The 15142-nt window shown below is 44.5% G+C and overlaps 1 long non-coding RNA gene across 1 annotated transcript; it reads left to right on the top strand.

The window, feature by feature from the left end:
• Window positions 1-11003: 11003 nt before the first annotated feature.
• On the top strand, window positions 11004-14852 carry LOC132378696 (uncharacterized). Its single transcript, XR_009507161.1, has 3 exons — window positions 11004-11152; window positions 11348-11485; window positions 13766-14852. It is a non-coding gene; the product is annotated as an uncharacterized LOC132378696 (long non-coding RNA).
• The last annotated feature ends 290 nt before the right edge of the window (window positions 14853-15142 follow it).

The raw sequence follows: 15142 nt of genomic DNA, 5'->3' as shown, positions 1-15142 counted from the left end.
GGTGTGGATACACTGACAGCTGTAGCTGCAACCCTGCTCACTGGTGACTCAGGCCATAGGGTCGTTACCACTGACCTGCCGCAGCAGTGGCTTTTGGCAGCCATCTGAGTGACTGAACAGCTCTTTCTGGGACGGCACTGCTCACCTCCGTGGTCTGAGGGAGAGGCTAGAAAAACATTTCTGCTCTAAACTTTGTCTGCTCTATTCTTTCCCTGACCAGTTTGGCGGGGGCCCTATCACAGTGGTCAAAATACATCAAAGAGAAAATTAAGGACTACTCATCTCACCATGGTACAGGAATTGTGCACACACCATTGGACAGAGTTGGTGCTGACAGACCTCAGAGGAGAACTGCTCTAACAGAGAGAAGATTAGCTTGATATTGCAGCCCTGAGTCAGGCCTGGCTTACAGGAGAGGGTGAACTTTGTGAAAGGGGCACAGTACACACATTCTTTTGGAGTGGAAGTGGAAAACATTCCCAACGCAAGGCTGAGATTGGATTTGCAATGAGGCCGAGGATCACTGGCCTGCTTGCTGGACATACAAAGGACATGAATGACTGGCTCATGACCATGAAACTCCCCGTCTTGTGGTCGGAAGCGTGACACCATCGTCAGTGTTTACACCCAACCATGACCAACCCAGACGATGTCAAGAACAAATTCTATGAAGAACTGTGCTCAGTTATTGCCACTGACAAGCTGATCATCCTTGGTGACTCAATACAAGAGTAGGCTCTGACAACACCTCCTGGGATGGGGTCATTGGGAAATATGGCGTTGGCCGCTGTAACAGCAATGATCTTCCCCTACTCCAGACATGTGCCGAACGTGAATTGTTGATCAACAACACAGTTGTCTGACTTCCCGCCTACAACAGAACTTGGTGGGAGCATTCCCGCTCTAACCCTAACCACCTGATTGACTACGTCGCCATCAGGAAGAGAGACCGGCAGGTTATAAGAGTGACAAAGTCTATGTGTGGTGCTGAAGGCTGGACAGGCCACTGTCTCATCATTTCTAAACTGAACATCCCTATCCAGCCCAAGAGACCTCCACAAGGGAAGAAAGCCCGAAGATGACTGAACGTACTAAACTGAAAAGCAGCAACTTAAAGCAGTCTTTGTTGACACTCGGGAAGACTGCTTAAATCCGTCCCTCTCGACAAACAGAATGTGTAAACCGCTTGGTCAACCCTTCGAGAGCTGATCTATAACACTGCTACAGAGATTCTGGGACCTACTACCGGAAAGCACAAGGACTGGTTTGATGTAAACTCTGTCGACAACAAACAACTGCTAGGTGAGAAACATTGTCTCCACAAAGTTTTCCTCAGTGACTCCAAGCCCATCTCAAAGAAGGATGCGTTCAATAACATACAAAGGACCGTGCAACATAACTGCACCAAATGCAGGATCTCTGGCTGAGCAATAAAGCTGATGAGATCGAGGCATATGCAGATAGGAATGATTTAAAGAACTTCTGCGCTGCACTAAAGAAGCCTATGGCTCCACATCATCAGGATCATTCTTTCTCCTTAGTGCTAGTCAGAACACGCTGATCACGAAAAAAGAGAAGATTCTTCATTGGTGAGCTGAGCACTTCAACAGCGTTCTGAATCGTCCTTAGACTATAAATGATGAAGCCATCGATTGTTTGCCCCAAGTACCTGTCAATGAAGCACCGGATATGCCACTGACCTTAGCTGAGACCCAGAATGTGATACATCAGCTCTCTTGTAGCAAAGTGCCTGGATCAGACATAATACCAGCTGAGGCCTACAGGGAGGTGGTGCAGTGCTAACAGAAAAGCTCCATCAGCCCTTCCAACTCACGTGGCAGTAAGAGACAATTCCACAGGAACTTAAAGATGCATCCCTCATCCACCAGTAAAAGCAAAGGAGAAATCCTGTGATATTGCTGCTGTCTTTCACAGACAAGAACTTTGCCTGGCTTCATCTCAACAGCCTCTCATCACATCACGACCAGCGATTTCTACCAGAGAGCCATTCTGGATTCTGGAAAGAGTGCAGGACTATTGATATGGTGTTTGCTGCCAGAGAAATGTCAGGACCTGCTGATCTGTTCTCCTGCTAAGTTGATCTGGCCAAGGCTTTTGACACTTAGCAAAGAGGGTCTGTGGAAGATCATGGTGAAGAATGGATTCCCAAGGAAATTCCTCACCAATGTGCAGCAACTCCTTGATGGCATGCAGGCTGGAATTCAGGACAATGGTGAGACATCCGAGCCCTTCCTCATCTCAAATGGGGTCAAGCAGGGATACTTCTTGTGCCAAACCTATTCAGTCTGGTGTTTTCTGCCATTTGACTGATGCCATCAGAGACAGTTACGTAGGCATCAGCATCAGGTTCCACACTGATGGGAAACTGTTCAATCTCAGGAGACTCCAAGCTAAAACTAAGGTTACGACAGACATAATCAGAGACTGACTCTTTGCTGTTGATTGTGCCCTCAATGCTGGTTCAAAAGATGATATACAGTAGTGTGTCAACAAGCTTTCTGATGCAAATTTGGACTTACCATCAACACCAGGAAGTAATGCATCAGCCAGTTCCTGGAATATCATACTTCGAACCAAACATCACAATCAATGGTCATATACTCAGCCCAGTGAACAGGTTCATATATCTTGGCAGCACACCATCCCAGACCACCGTCATTTTATGATGAAGCAAATGTCAGGATCAGCAAACAAGCGTAGGCTTCGCTGGACTTAGACTGACATCTGCGACAGAAGAGGCATTAAGTCTACAGATGAAGCTGAAGGCTTATAGGGCAAAAATACTTCCCACTCTGCTTTACATCTGTGGAACATGGACAGTGCACCAATGGCATGTTGAGAAATGGAACTACGTGCATTCAGATTGCCTCAGAAAGTTCCTCAATATTAAGTGGCAAAACAGAATCCACTGAGGTACCTACCAAGATGGGCCTGTTCAGTATCAACACCATCCTGATGCAGTTCCAGTTACACTGGGTAGGCCATATAGGCCAGAATATTGGCTGCTTTATGGCAGACTACAGAAGGAAAGCGTTCTCTAGAAGGCCAAAGGAAATGCGATGAAGATACCCTGAAAACTAAAGCCTTTGGCATCAACCCACAACATGGGAGTATATTGCCCAGGACTGGGTTGAGTGGCGATACTCTCACCATAAGGGTGCAGTGACACATGAGGCAGAAAGGACAATCGCAGCAGAGAGATGTCAGCTGGCCAGGAAAGAAATCCTATGTGGCTGCCATCTTTTGTCCACTCTGCCAAAGAACTTCTCAATTGTGGATTGGCCTCTCCAGCCATCTGCATATCCACAGACCAGTCCAGTTCCTACAAATCACAGATGGCTAGAGTAGTTCTCATTGTTGCATGATGGACAAATGACATAGTAGTAATCCCTTAATCTGTTAATGTACACCTGCACTGCACAAGTTATGGCCAAGCATCCTTTTGATTACCAATTTTAAGTCCTGACTTTCCCTGGTATCTGGCTTGGACTTGGGTTGTGTGTGAACACAGAAGTGGGAGCCTCACTCAAAGTTGGCCTGCACTTTGGACAGGCTGGTGAATCGAATCTAGAAAACGCACAATGATGCAGTCCCTGTCTAGGACCTCTCAGAGGAGACATCAGACTGAACTCAGTTCTCCTGCAGCATTTCGAAGCATTCCTTAAGCTTAAGCTCAACAGCACTGCGGTTTCACACAATTAGCACAAAATAAACTTTTGATCTGCTGCCTATGCTGGAGAAAGTCAGCAGCTCAGGCAGCATCCATGGAAATGAATAGACAGTCGACATTTCAGGCCGAGATCTTTCTTCAGGACTGAAAAGGAAGGGGGAAGATGTCAAATTAAAAAAGTAGGAGAAGGAGGCTAATTGGAAGATGATAGGTGAAACCAGCTGAGTGGGGATGATCAAGGGTTGGAGAGAAGGAATCGGATAGGAGAGGAGAGTGGACTATAGGAGAAAGGGAAGGAGGAGGGGACCCAGGGGAAGTAATAAGTCAGTGAGAAGAGGTAAAATGAGAGAGTTGGGAGTAGATGGTGTTGGAGGTTTGTTTGCTGGGAGGAGAAATCAATATTTATGCCAACAAGTTATAGGATACCCAGCGGAATATAAGGTGTTGCTCCTCCACTCTGAGGGTGGCCTCATCTTGGCACAAGAGGAATGGGAAGGAGAATCTGAATTAAGATGTTTGGCCACTGAGAATTTCCACTTGTGGCTGATGGAGCTGAGGTGCTTAACAAAGCAGTCCCCCAATTTATGATGGGTCTCACCAGTATAGAGGAGACTACATCAAAGGTACTGGACACAATAGATGACCCCAGCAGATTCACAGGTGAAGTGTTGCCTCACCTGGAAGGACAGCCTGGGGCCTGAATGGAAGTGAGGCAGGAGGTGTGTGGGCAGGTGTAGCACTTAGGCCAATTGCAGAGATAAGTATCGGGAGGGAGGGTAGTGGGGAGAGATGAATGGACAAGGGATACTAACAATAATGTCTTTTGGATGAAATATTAAATTTAATTTTGTCACTGGTGAATGCTAATGATACTACTTCAGACAGAGAGTTTTTACAGGTACCTTGGCTTAACATATTCTGCACAGCAAATTCCCAAAGGAATGTTGCTTTTATATAATCAAGAGCTCAGAGGCATGTCAAACTAATTCATTGTGGTGTTACAGCCCCTGGTCACTTTAAGGATACAGATGTCATAGATCTACCCCAGGTTACAAATGCCAACCTATGTACACATGAACGAGCATTTGGGAGACCAGCAGGATGTATTTCACGGCTGCTGTGGAGCTGTAGGCATTTTCTGTTGTGGGAGAACTCAGTTCTTGGCTGCATTTCTGACTTGCCATCTGTCCTGGTTTCAGACAGTTCACAGGAACCAAACCCTACTCCATCCTGAGGAGGACTTGTATCCAGTCTTTGAATGGCCAGTCCTCACAGGTTTCCTCTGGAATGGCCAGATCTTGAATGAATTCCCAGTCCACCAACTTTGAGCATTTTAGCCACTTCTTATACAGTTGAACAACAAGCAGTTACGAACAAGCAAACTGACCTATATCAGATGCTATTCATTGATTGCTCATCTTTTGACACCATAAAACTGAAAAAAGCTCACCTCTAACTCCTGGACCTTGGCCTTGGGGCCCCTGTCTGCAAATAGCTTCTGGTGTTCCTGACTGGTTGGCCTCAGTCAGTTAGAATTGGTTATAACATTTCATACACCTCGTCCCTCAGTGTTGGTGCTCCACAGGAATGTGTGCTCACTTCCCTGCTCTACTCTGTGTAATGCCAACTTAGTTGACAATAACTATTATAGGCCAGATTGCAATCATAGATGGAGTACAGGAAAGATAGGGAAAATGCATGCAAGGCAGTACAATGTTAAGGGCAAGACCCTTAACAGTGTTGCTGAGCAGAGAGATCTTGGGGTCCACATTCATAGCTCCTTGAAAGTGGCTACACAGGTCGATAGGGCAGTTAAGAAAGCTTATGAAATGCTTGCTTTTATTAGTCACAGCATTGAGTTCAAAAGTCAAGAGGTTTTGTTGCAACTTTATAGACTCTAGTTAGGCCACATCTGGAATATTGCATCCAGTTCTGGCTGCCCACTATAGGAAGGATGTTGAGGCTTTGGAGAGGGTGCAGAAGAGGTTTACCAGGACATTGACTGGCTTTATCATGAGAGGCTGGATTGTTTTCCCTGGAGAGGCGGAGGCTGAGGGGAGAACTGTTAGAGGTTTATAAGATTATGAGAAGCATAGACAGAGGGGCCAGAGAGTATCTGTTTCCCAGGGCTGAAATGTCTAATACCAGAGGGCATACATCGAAGCTGAGAGGGAGTAGGTTCAAAGGGGATGTGAGGGGTAAGATTTTTACTCAGAGAGTGGGGGGTACCTGCTATGGTGGTAGAGGCAAATACATTAGAGGCTTTTAAGAGATGCTTAGATAGGCACATGGATGTGAGGAAGATGGAGGGATGTGGACATTGTGTGGGTAGCAGGGATTAGATTTTGTTTTTTTTATTTACTGCTTTCTTGGTTCAGCACATCATTGTGGGCCTTAGGGCTTGTTCCTATGTTGTCCTGTTCTACGTCTGTCTAATCATCTGTGATGGTGTTGGAACAACAACTATTTCTTAATATCAGCAAGAAGGAAGCAGTGTGGGGTTTGAGGGCAAGTTCTCATCCATAGAGCTGCTATAGAGATAGTTGACAGCTTCAAGTTCTTTGGCATTCATGTGACCAGCAACCTCACCTGGTCCCTTCACACTGATACAGTGATCAAGAAAGCTTCTCAGCATATTTATTTTCTTTGGCATCTGAGAAGGGAAAAGGCGAGAAGCAGGGAGAGCAGAAGGGATAAGTTCATGATAGTGTGAAAATCAGAAGAAGCTGAAAGGTAGACTGCTGTATGGTGCCAGCTGGAAGAGGGTGGTAGAGGATAGTCAATTGTAGACGGTGTGTCCATAGAGGTGTAATTTAGTGGAGGTAAATAAAATGTGAAACAGCAGAGGAGAGAGAAAAAAAAGAGATTTAAATGCTGGAACAGCTGCACATCCCAAACTGTTAAATCCATTGTTGATTCTCGAAGGCTGTAGAGCACCCAGTCGGAAGATGAGGTGGTGTTCATTCAGCCCAGGGTGAGTTTTGGCTGGAACAGAAGCTGATGGCAAAGAGGCGAGAATGGGAGGGACAGTTAGACAGTGGAGGTTACCCTTGTGGATGAAACAGTGTTCAGAAAAGCAGTCACCCAACTTTTATTTAGTCTTCCCAATGCTGTATATTGCGGACATCCAATGTAGTACACAAGTAACTTGGTGCTTCATCTGGATTGAGTTTGTGGGTGTATTTTGGACTGTGGGTGTAGAGTGGGAGGAGGTTGCATGGAAAAGAGTGTGGGACTGGGCATTGGTAGATACACAAAAGCAGACTGGAGTGTTCTGGTGAAGCCTCCTCCACCATTCAATATCTTCATGTCTGATCTGCCCCAGGCCTTATTTCCTCCCCTGTGCCAGTTCCCCACAATTCCCTGATCTTTCAGCAATTTGTCTACTTTCTCTTTAAAGATTCCAATTATTCTGACCTCTGCAACCCTTTTGAGGCACAGAATTCCAGAGACACACCACACTCTTTGAGAAAGTTTCTATGCATCTTAATTTTAAAGGATCACTCCCTTACCTTGAAACTAAATCCTACATCCAGCTTGTGGAAACACTTCTATGTCCCAAAGAGCATAAATTTCAATAAGATCACTTTTCATTCTTCTAAACTCCAAAGAATGTAGATCTAATTTCTTTTGCTATTTTTTTTGGATAATCCTTTCCCAGAATTTAACTGGTGATTCTCTTTTGAAATGTCTATCTTTTCTTAAATAAGGAGAGCAAAACTGGACACAGTGCCCTATAATCATTGGTTCCTGTACAGTTGTAATAATGCTTACCATTTCTAAACTCCAACCCTCTCGTAATGAAGACCAAATTGTCATTTGGCTTTAGAGCCTGGTGAGAGAAGTGTAGAGATTGGTTGTAAAGGTGATGAAATGTGAGCTTTGGAGAGAGCAAAAAGCAGCATTGATTTGTCAGAAGAAGAGGTGAGAAGGTCCTGGAAAGAATAAAGATAATAAAGATGTGATTCATTTTCCACTGATACAACCTCACTGGCTGAGTATCCATAGATCAGAGTGTCCTCTGTCATGCAGCTGAACCATGACACGGGCCCTTTTGTCTTTCTCCACACCTTCTTTGCAAACTCACAGTCTGCAAAGACGTGACTTCCTGTCTCTTTCCCACTACAGACAATGTTCTAGGCACGCAGGAAGTATATGAGTGGAAGGACCTCTCTCACACTTTCCTTTTTATTTCATTATTTCAGCATCTGTAGTGCTTTCTTCTAGCAAAACCTATCTGCCTTCTGACCTTTCATAAGTTCTATCTTTCACAGATGAAATAAAGATCAAATAAAGGACCCAGCATCTTGCTTGTTGTTCGAGATTCTAGCAGCTGCGGTACCTTGTCACTTTATGCCCAGGGTGGAGAAGTCCACAAAAAGTAGTGGATACAGCCCTGTCCATCACTGCCAAAGTCCTCCCCACCATTGAGCACATATACAAAGGAGCATCCATCATCTAGGCCATGTTCTCTTCTCGCTACAGCCACTGGGCAAGAGCGACAGGAGTCTCGAGTCCCACACCACCAGGATCAGCTACTGCTAATACCTTTCAACCATCAGACTCCTGAACCAGTGCGGATAACTTCACTGGCTTCAGCTGAACTGACCTAGAGACTCACAGTCAGGGACTCTACAGCTCAAGCGCTCAGTATCATTTATTTATTTCTTCAATTATTTGGATGACCTGTCTTCTTTTGAACACTGGTTGTTTGTCAGTCTTTGTTTATGGATATATTTTCAAAGATTCTATTGTATTTCTTTTTTTCCTGTAAATGCCTGCAAGAAAATGAATCTCAAAGTGAGATATATGTACTTTGATAATAAAATATACTTTGAACTCTGACTTCAGCTGTCTGGTTGGTAGATTTTAAAGATCTCATGATGCTGTTCTGAGGGACTTTAAATTCACCTTCTTTGTTAAAAGTGTGTGGTAGTAACTTCCAAGCCATCTCTGGGTACTGAATGGTTTCCAGTTTTACAGACATCTGTAAGCCGATTCTATCCATACATGCAGGACAGGAGGGTGGAAGCTTGTACCAGGAGAAAGCTTTTGAAAGCTTCTGTCTCTGGTGTTGCAAAGGATGGGTCTGACCTCATGGCCGCTCAACATCCTAGTCAGTTCTACCTGTACTTTGTGGAAAAGTTCTTCCAGGCCAACACCTTTGACCACAAGGCCATCAGGCAGTGGTCAGCACAGGATGTCTTGCAGTCACCGCAGGAGAAGGACTCGATGGACACAGTGGGGTGGTTTCCTGAGCAGATTGTTCAGACCAAATGGCGGAATGCCTCATTGCCAGGGCTCACCAACAGACAACAACAAGACCTTGCTTAGCTGGCAGTGAGAGAGGTCCTTCCACTCATATACTTCCTGCGTGCCTAGAACATTGTCTGTAGTGGGAAAGAGACAGGAAGTCACGTCTTTGCAGACTGTGAGTTTGCAAAGAAGGTGTGGAGAAAGACAAAAGGGCCCGTGTCATGGTTCAGCTGCATGACAGAGGACACTCTGATCTCTGGAGATGTCAGAGGTAATTTTTTACACAGTGAGTGGTGGGTGTGTGGAATGCACTGCCATCAACAGCGGTAGAGGCGGATACAATAGGGTCTTTTAAGAGACTCTTAGGTAGGCATATGGAGCTTAGAAAAATAGAGGGCCATGCAGTAGGGAAATTCTAGGCAGGTTCTTGAGAAGGTTACATGGTCGACACAACATTGTGGGCCGAAGGGCCTGTAATGTGCTGTAGAGTTCTATGATTCTATAATTTCTATGGGCTGTTGCCAGGGACACACAGAGACAAACATTAAGTGTTGCTGGCAGATCATCAATTCAGTGAAAGATATTCTTTGTTTGGCCTGAAACTTGCTGGTCCACCAGCACATTGAGATGTCCGTGGAAGGATGCTTCTGGCTGGCTCATTGGTGCAGCCACTGCAAGGGCTGGGCGGGGAAGGACCACGATGTAGGGATTTTCTGCTACTGGAGAGGTTTGGGCCCTCAATTATTTATTATAAAACCCCAGAGTGCCAGGACAATATGAAAAGTATTGACTATGTATGCAAAGATTGGAAAAGCATGGAATGGTTTATCCTTGTAAATGATTTTTTATTGTGAGTAAAGTTTAATTTGTTAAAAAATAAATTGATAAATATACAAATATTACTTGATATTCAAACCATTGTAAAGAGTGGTGTCAAAAGCATTATTAAGAAAGGATAATTACTGGAAGTGAAGAGAGAGGGGAGACTATAACTCTGCAGTTTGTACATATGTTGGGCTTTTGAATTTAATATTATTATGAAAGTTTGAAGGGGTGTCCATAAATCGGGTGTATGAAATGAGGGAAGGCATATGGATAATCTTCTGAAGGAGCCAGATTTTAGGAACTCAACTCAATTGCACCACATTGAACAGAAGATGAATTTCTGGCCTCGGGACTTCTCTGCTGTATCCTGACCTAGTGTTATCTCTGTCAGTAAAAACACAGCATTTCTGGCCATTACTTAATTAGAGAAAAACCAGCACTTCTGTCAGTGAATTATTCCCCAATTTTGTACCAATTTATCAGTCACTCTTTAATCTTCAAGTCAAGCTCAAAGTCGACTCTTTTTCCCTCACTCACCACGTGTGCTTTTATATAACATCTTGTTGGCAATATTATTAAATGAGGTTCGAGTAGCTTGATAGATTCCAGGATTATAATCTGAAAGAGGAAGCTGTTAACCATTGTGCCTGGTCCTTCAGCAGAAAGGGGGGAATTTTAAGTGGAAATATTGCTGTTTGTAAAGACTGTACATGGGTTAGTTAGAAAAATAAAGGGAAATCAGGAAATGACAAAGGGCAGTAACCGGGGCAGAAATTGAGAACAATAAATGGAATTGATCATAATGGAGAGACGTGTGTCGACAAATAAACCAGAAAATGCTCTCATTCTACCATACCTTGCATCAGCATACAGAACAGATGAGGCTAACTCGGCCTTTAACCTAAATAGGGGATTACAAGAAGCTAATAGACTAACAACACATTTAACACAAAGCTCTGCTGTTTAAAAATTCGAAATATAATTCAATTACCACAACAAAAAGAAATCTGTCAGATTGTGATAAAGGACCTTTCAGCCTACAACAAACATATCATTTTTAGTGTTGTAGAAACGGGAAAGGATTATGTACTTCAAAACCTTCGCAAACTCAGTGAGATATTGGGGTATAAGTTTCTCTGTAATGAGAGCATCTGTGCCTTTGCTGCAGGAAGACAAGATCCAGTTAAACATTAAGGAGATACAAGTGACACGTAAATTTTGCAGAGTTTTTCACCTGACTGAAATCGAATGAGTCCTGGTCTGCAAGTGGGAGAGAGAATGGCAGAATAGTGAGTAATAGCAGGATTCGATTAGCAAGACCCCAGGGGTCTGTCTGGAAGTTTCAGCTTTTCATTACGGATCAGATTTTGTGAGAGCAAGGTATTTTGCAGTTTATACTGTTGGATTTATACATGTAATTTCGATATTTTTGCCATAAAATTGCGGTTAACAGCAGTGAAATGGAGACAATACGACATCTGATGAATATGAACAGGCCATGTAAGCCTTGTGCGACTATATTTCTGTTCCTCGCTCTCAACTTGCACTAATGTTATGTTTATTTTGTCTTGTAAGCTAGCTCCATCACGCTGAGCTCCGGCGCCCCCCCAGGGCTGCGTTCTCAACCCGTTGCTGTTCACACTGCTGATGCGTGACGGCTCTGGTCGATCCAGTTCAGACTGAATCATCAAGTGCGCTGATGACACAACAGTGGTAGGCCTCATCAACAATGAGGGAGTAGCTTATCAACACTTGGAATGTTCATAGGCCAGTGACTCTCAGGAGTCTAAGTTTCTAAGTTGAAAGTTGAAAGTAAATTTATTATCAGAGCACATTTGTATATGTCACTGTATACAACCCTGAGGTTCATTTGCTTGTGGGCAATCATGGTAAACGCAAGAAACACAATGAAAGGCCGCACCCAACAAGACAGACAACAGCCAATAGGCAAAACAAAAACAAACTGCGCAAACAAGCTTGTTGCTGTGGCTCCACTCAGCTGGGTTTTTAGTCTCCTTCCTATAAGCTGATTCGTCACTGCCTTTGATTCCACTAACAATAGTGGTGTCTTCAACAAACTTAAATCTGGCATTGAAGATGTGCTTAGCCTCACAGTCATAAGTGTAAAGAGAGTAGAGCAGGGGCTTAAGCACACAGCCTTATGGTACACCTGAGCTGATGTAGATTGTGGAGGTGATGTTGTTGCTAAACTGAATTGACTGTGGTCTGCAAGTGAGAAAATCGAGGATCTAGATGCACAGGGAAGCATTGAAGCCTAGGATTTGAAGCCTATTGATTAGTTTTGAAGGGGTGATAGATTTTATCAAGGAGTCTTTGAGAACATCTTCTTGTACGAGCTGGTTTAAGATGGCGATACTGAAGATGGGTGACAACTTACTGATGGTTCATAAAGCAAGAACACAAATAAATACTTTATTAATAACACACACAAAATGTTGGTGGAACACAGCAGGCCAGGCAGCATCTATAGGGAGAAGCACTGTTGATGTTTCGGACCAAGACCCTTCGTCAGGACTGCTGCATTCCACCAGCATTTTGTGTGTTGCTTGAACTTCCAGCATCTGCAGATTTCCTCATGTTATTAATAACACTCTTTCTATGGAAATTTGTGGTGAACGATCACTGCAAACAATGAAGAGATGAGCAAAGGCAAGGCTGACTCGAGGGTTGAGGCATGCAGGTGCAATGCAAAGATGGAGCGAGGTCAAGGCATGTTTGAGGAGAAGTGGTTGAAACATGGTTGAGGTAGAGTCGGGGCATGCGTAGCAGAGTAAAGACAGAATGGAGGAGATCTGTAGCTAGCCCACCTAAATTAAGAATGAGGTTTGATCAATGTGAGAACCAGGCCAATTTGGAAAGGTTGAGTGTGGGGCGGAACATGGAGGCAGGATCCAGGTTACAGCATATCAGTGCAACATGGTCAGGGTCCTAGTGCGAGGATGACCTGATGTTTGGATGGGTTGAAAAAGTAGCATGGCAGGACCAGAAGAGAGAATTGGGCTGGTTCTGCTCACTGCTCCACGATGTTTACTTTGCTTTTCGTGGTGCTGATGCTGAGGCTGAGGCCTGCTCCAGGCTTCATGTCTGTCAGCTCTGCGACAATTTGGTCCACGGTGTGATGAACTGATGGTGAGGCTGAGGCCTGCTCCAGGCTTCATGTCTGTCAGCTCTGTGACAATTTGGTCCACGGTGTGATGAACTGGTGGTGAGGCTGAGGCCTGCTCCAGGCTTCATGTCTGTCAGCTCTGCGACAATTTGGTCCACGGTGTGATGAACTGGTGGTGAGGCTGAGGCCTGCTCCAGGCTTCATGTCTGTCAGCTCTGCGACAATTTGGTCAACGGTGTGATGAACTGATGGTGAGGCTGAGGCCTGCTCCAGGCTTCATGTCTGTCAGCTCTGTGACAATTTGGTCCACGGTGTGATGAACTGGTGGTGAGGCTGAGGCCTGCTCCAGGCTTCATGTCTGTCAGCTCTGCGACAATTTGGTCCACGGTGTGATGAACTGGTGGTGAGGCTGAGGCCTGCTCCGGCTGCTTATGGGCTTCATGTCTACGGACGCACTTTCATCTGAATGCTGTTGCTTGCTTTTATTGTTTCTGTGATTTGTGTTTTTTCTCTTTCTCTGCACTTTGGGTGTTTGTTAGTCTTTTTTTAATGGCTTCTTTTGGGTTTCTTGTTTTGGAGCTGTCTTCAAGGAGACAAATCTCAAGGTTGAATAATTTAAACATACTTTGATAATAAATGTACCTTGAACTTTGAATAAAGGATTAGTATCGTAAGTCTGGTGTTGGGCATGAGAATGATGCAGCTTGCTCAGTCTAGTCACTCGAGGGCCTCATTGTTGGGGATGTTGGCTTGCAGGTGGATACAGGTCAAAGGCAGAACTTAGGAGGGCTAACGGCGACTCCTTTGCTTGCATCTTTGGAAACAGCTCTATTTCTATCTTTAATATCTCTATTTTCGCCTTTCAGGGTTCTTTTAAAGATCTTGACCTGGAGTTGCACGCTGACTACGGTTCTTTGTGGGAATGGGACCAGCTCTCATGGTTTCACAACTGGCTGTTGTTCGGTATGCCAAGGGCTCGGCCTAAGAGAACCTTTGGAGAACCTCTCACTTTTGGAGAACCGAGTTTTCGTGGCTCTGGAGATGGGGGGAGTGGGATTGGAGGTCGGTGCCTCTGCAGGAGATCGGTGTGTTGTTGGAGACGGCTGTGTGCCCAGAGACCCGAGATCTTTGGGCACAGAGTTCAGAAAAAGCGACGCGACGGACTTTTAACATCGTAAACCAACGAGTTATTTGTTATATCTCCCCTCTCGCTCGGAAATGGAGAGGGAGAGAGATTCTATTAGGGAGAGAGAGCCTGTGGTATGTCGAATTCTGGGTGAACATGTAGTCTTTGGAGATCTGCAAATCCGTGACTTTGCTGTTGCCTTGCTCACGCTTGAGTGCTCAGTGGCGGGTACCGATGCTTTTTTATTGCCAGTGGGGGAGGGGGGATTGTTGCTTGCTGCCACTTCCATGCAGGAGGGAGGGGAGCTGGGGAGGACTTTGGGGTTCTAACATTTAACTGACAGCCATTCTTTGGGGGAACGCCTCTGTTGTCAGATTTAGATTCAGTTTATTGTCATTTATAAACCACAAATACAATGCAGTTAAAAAATGAGACAATGTTCTCTGGAATGATATCACAAAAAAACACAAAACAGACCACACAAGAAAAACCACATTTCGTTTGGTAATCCCCAGTCCAGAGTCCGGAAGGGCTGCTGTGTATCGATATCGCGCTACCGTCTTAGCACGTTCCCCAGAAAGGAACTACAAACCCATCAGACAAACCTAAAGCTACAAGGCCTACACAAAACCATATAGTTATATATAGTTATAGTTAACATATAGTTTCAACAGTGCAGACAATACCATAGTTGATAAGAGACTAAGTGACAAAGACCACATAATTATAACACATAGTTTCAACAGTGCAAAGCAATACCGTAATCTGATAAAGAGCAGTCCATGCCACGGTTTAAAAGTGCAGATGGATGCGAAGAAAAAACGTTTCAGGATGTACGTTGTATACATTTCTCTAACATTAAATGTACATTTGAAACCTTTGAGATGTCAGTTCAGTTTCTTTTTAGTAAATGGGCTGAAAAATGGTGGATGGAATTTAATGCAGACAAATTTGAGGAGTTGCACTTTGGGAGGGCAAAGCAGGGTAGGAGTTACACAGTGAACAGTGGGGCACCGAGGAGTGTGGTAGAACAGAGGGATCTGGAAATAATTTCTTGCAAGTGTTGTCACAGATAGATAGGGTCATAAAGAGAGATACTGGCACATTGGTCTTCATC

This window comes from Hypanus sabinus, chromosome 20, assembly GCF_030144855.1.
Source record: "Hypanus sabinus isolate sHypSab1 chromosome 20, sHypSab1.hap1, whole genome shotgun sequence".
NCBI classification, from domain to species: Eukaryota; Metazoa; Chordata; class Chondrichthyes; order Myliobatiformes; family Dasyatidae; genus Hypanus; species Hypanus sabinus.
The sequence above is the reverse complement of the archived record's forward strand: the minus strand, read 5'-3'. Positions and strand labels throughout refer to the sequence as shown.